Raw genomic sequence first — 5,005 nt, forward strand, 5'->3', positions numbered from 1 at the left:
CCTAAAAATGTAAAAGCGTTAAAAAGGGGGTGTGAGAAACTTACCTTTGATAATGAATCATAAATAAAAGAAAAGCCGACAACGCATCAAAGAAGTCGAAACGGTTGAACCTCTCGAACTATAAATAAAATAATACGAAAATTTAACGACTAACTAACGTAATTATTAAAGTTAATTATTGTATAAATTCGTTGGGTATATATATTATTTTATTATAATTTTTACTAATTTATGGCATTTGATTATTTTAATAATATTCTATGCTTTAACGGAAATTTTAACGGTTTAATATTGTTTTAATAACATTTTATTAATAACTTATAGTAAATAAGAGAAATATGATATTTGCAAGGCACGGGTTAAATTTTACGAATTAAAACTAATTTTAACGGTTTATCGAATATGCTAAATAATTAAAGTTTAACGAATTTAAAATTAATGAACAATTAAAATTAACGGGTTAATGATTATAAAAGTTTGGTTTTAAAGTGGAAAATGATTAAACATAATTTTTACTTAATTTATAAAATTTTATTTGGTTTAAAATAATTTTATATTATGATTTTTTAATAATTTATTTGATTAATATATAAGAAAATGTTTAAAAAAATAAACCCAAAAATGATGCACTGACCCGTGTTCTGGTGTGTATAATCCCCATGACTTAACCACTGAACCAATTTATCTATTTAGTTTATGAATGGAAACAATAATATATATATATATATATATATATATATATATATATATATATATATATATATATATATATATAACTAGTAGATGCCCGCGCGATACGGCATGGACGAAAATTTCCCTGTCGACAATTCTTCGGTCGCGAAAGAGTGGTAATTGTTCAATTTTAATCTTATATTAATATTGACCTAATTCATAAGTTACCAAACTGTGGTTTGTTGGATGGGTTGATTCTCCCTTGTGCCAGAGATTTGTTGAAATCATTAGCAGCCTTCTATGATTCATCAGCAGTCATGACCTACTGGCTCGAAAGGCTGCAAATCATAATAAGATATTGAAGTTTATTTTAGGTGTTGTATGGTTGTTTTTCATCTATTTTTTCCACCAATTTACCTTACATGTTTACAAGGGAATGATGCAATCTTGCAATACATTTTTGTTAATGGAATGCAACCGGTTTTGCTAATGATGTAATCTTGTACTATATCTTTGTTAATGTTAATGAATTGTAGCCAGTGTTTAGCTGTTATGTTTAAAGACAAAGTCAAACTGTCTTTTCTAAAGGTACAGTCAAATCAACATTTTTTAATGGTAATATCCAAAACAAACCGTTTTCAGTTTACCCCTAAATACGAAACAGGTTGTATTATCAACCTCTTCATGACGCTACAATTTAAAATATTCCAGCATTGCTTATAACCATAAAGCATTTAAAAAACAACCATTGTAACACTTAAACAAAAGACTAAAAATGAAAACTTCCAACTACTATGACACTCTAGCCATTGATGACCTTCTATTGTGACTTTTCCATTAATGACCTTCTATTGTGACTTTTTCTCTTGTGGTTGTCTCTGTTTTCACATCCTTTTGGAATGAATAACCTAAAACACAATAAAATATCTTATTGATGATGAAAGAAAAATGATCACGATTTGTAAGAAGATGATTATAACAATTAAAACAAAAAGAAACCGAAAAACCCATTGAAGAGCAATTAGCCTATTGTTTACACATCCTTTTTGAATAAAAAACCTAAAACACAAAAAATAAATATTCTAGTGATGCTGAAAGAAAATGATAACGATGTATAAGAAGATAACGTATCATAATTTTTAAAAACGTATCTTATAAGAACCTAACAAAAAAGGGGGTAAAAGTTGCATAAATCAAACTTACATATTTCTCATTTGTGGAGATGTTCACGGTTCAGTTTAAAACCGTAAAACCAGTCATCCATTTGGTTTCACGGTTGGTTTTTGTTTTTACTTTTGGTCGCACAATATTAAAATTTTCAAACGGTGGAAAATGGTTCAGTTGCGGTGTAGCACTAATTTACGTTTTGACAGACCTCCAAATCGACCCGGGTTGAACCAAACCAAACAAAATCGATACCTTTTTAAAAAACCCATTTTGACATGAACAAAATAGACACCTTCTTAAAATGACCAGTTTGAACCCGAACAAAACTGATACCATTTTAATATGGCTCGTTTTGACATGAACCAAAGAGACACCTTTTAAAAATGGTCCATTTGACACGAACCAAATTGATATCTTTTTAAAACAGCTCGTTTTACCATAACCAAATCAATACGCTTTTAAAATGTTTTCTTTTGACATGAACCAAACTGATACCTTCTTAAAATGTCACCTTTTGGCACGAACGAAAACCACTAACATAGCTTAAAAATCAAAATAAGAGTATTACACTGGTGCACCACCACTCAAAAGAAGAATATAAATTAGCAAAGAAAATGAACAAAAAATTTGTTTGATTAAAGTGAGCTATCAAACAACATAATTAAAGTATCTATACAAATTTCAAGACATACCTCGTTTACTAAGTGTTGTGTCGCCTTATCATTGATAAATTTTTGTAAGCTAGGAGAGAAATGTGCCAAATTATAGCTAGCCAAGACCATAAACTTGTATGTTGTCCAATCTAAGGTTCGTATTAACATATGTACCTGAGGTTTACAAAAGTAACACAAAAAATGTGAATCGCATTCAAAATCTTGTTAAACTTTGTATCATCTCAAATCTCAAACTAAATATATAAACAAACACGTATACCTTGGAGGTTCATTTTAGGCATTCTCTCCAAAGCTTTCAGAATCTTAAGAAACCTCTTCTTAGCCAAATCAAAATATTCATAAATAATAAAATATACTTATACAGTAACAAAAATCCGCAGTAATAAACTCTGCTTAAAACAAAATTCGCAAATACATAAAATCTATAGAAACAAACTTAATGAATCGAAAATTGTAATACCTGCTATAGATACTGAGCAAGATTACGCCTCTAGGTTATAAGAGAGAAAACTGCTCGATCAACTTCACTGCTCGACATCATCAATAATATAGTTGCACCAAAATAAGAATAAAAAACTTTAGGAATCCAGCATTCCAACTTTAGCTATGAGATAAAACAAAACTTGATATGACATTAATATTGTAAGAAAGAATGGACCAAGTGAGGAAATATGTGAAATTACATGTAATCAAGTGATGTTATTCATAGTGTATAATCTTTTAGCCACTAAATTAACAAACTTTTTTGCACACAATTTGGTTGATTAGTTTCTTAAAACCAATCACTTTTTAACACTTTTCAAAACAACCCCAAAATCATCCTAAAGCATGTCTTTCGGTTCGAAAACGTTCAACCATCAATACACGATTTAATCCTTTTCAAGAACTTTTAACTTTTTTGTACGCGTTCAGCCCCACAAACATTTAAAGAAAAGGGGGTTATGAACCCTCCTTGAGTGTTAAAACATTTTTTTGCTTTATACACGCGTTATTAGACCTAAACAACTCAAGCCGGCACGACCCACACAGAGAATTTAATCTTATTACTAAAGAAAACGGCAACCGAAGGCTTTTCAACTCAATAGAAGAACAACAAAAATAATTAACAGTGGCAAAACCAACAATAATCACACACCATTCAAGGAAAGCAGTAAAGGTAGTGACATCTCTTATAGAATGCATAAAATATACTAAACATACCAGCAATTGTTATTTGGTTTTATTTTTTGTGAAATGAAAAGTATGCTTTAAGAAAATACATATAAACAACTCCATATTCCTAGATTAAAAAAATAAAAAAAATAACCAAAAAAATATTGAAAGGTCTATTTCAAGTTCGAAATAGCAAACCAAACAATTAAAGCCGCTTTTTTTTTTTTTTTTTTTTTTTTGTTTTTTCAATATAAACGCATTCAACTAATATCCATATTGCTCTAGTTTTGACAGAACATTTGGATATTTCATAGATGAAGAGGTAGGTCCCAGCAGAGCCCAGTTGGTCCCGCAAGACTCACCTTGAACAGGGAGGTCTGCGCAAAGGCCATCTGCTCCCGCAGGACCCACCATGCTCAGAGAACCTTACGCGCAGTACGCAAGCTGTACACGCAGGGAAAGCCTCCCAATGGTGAAGTACCACGCCTGTTCCCGCAGTTGCGGATACAAGCCATCAGGGAAGGCTACCCGCAGACAGCAGGGCTACACGCACAAGACACTAGCTACTTCAGTAGTCACATGAAGGAATGAGCAAGGCGGGAACAATCCCGCCTAAATGAGCCAGTCCGTATGATTCTGAAAGATCTTTTGTACTATACCTACCAAGGTATGGATAGGACAGACGATCTGACCAGAACAGCCCATGAGCCAATCACAGGGTGACAGCTCACCGACAACAGTACGAGGAGGAGCACCCTCTAGTACTGTTTGTCACTATTAGCCGCTGCCTACTCACCAACCCTTACTGTGGGACGTGCGCAGCCTACAGTTGGTGGAATAGTGTTACTGTTGGCCGTAACCTATTCACCAACCAGCATGGCCTGCGTATAGTCCACAGTTGGTGGGACGTGCATAATCTACAGTTGGTGGAATAGTGCAGCCGACTTTGTTACTGTTGGCCGTAACCTATCCACCAACCAGTATGGCCTGTGCATAGTCCACTGTTGGTAGAACAGGAATACTATTCAGCCGGCTGTACCTTCTAGGAAACCTACCTTCGGCTATAAATACTCCAACATCTTGGAGTGGTAAGACCATCTGATATCTGCTATCTTGTTATCTAGCAATCTCTTAATATACACTTATATTCAGAGCAATCTAGTCTGATTCTCACGCCGGAGGGTGGTCACAAGGAGGAACCCCCCCTTCTCAGTGACGAGCTTACGGTGTTTGTTTTGCAGGTCCCCTGAAGAACAACCTTCTCTGCTGGACCTCATCCCCGTGGGAAACATTACTTAACCCTCAGATTATCTATAATCTGCACCGGGTCACTTAGTGTT

This window comes from Bidens hawaiensis, unplaced genomic scaffold, assembly GCF_021521415.1.
Source record: "Bidens hawaiensis isolate Kalapana, Puna unplaced genomic scaffold, B.hawaiensis_p1.1 tig00004101_1, whole genome shotgun sequence".
In the NCBI taxonomy this organism is placed as follows: domain Eukaryota; kingdom Viridiplantae; phylum Streptophyta; class Magnoliopsida; order Asterales; family Asteraceae; genus Bidens; species Bidens hawaiensis.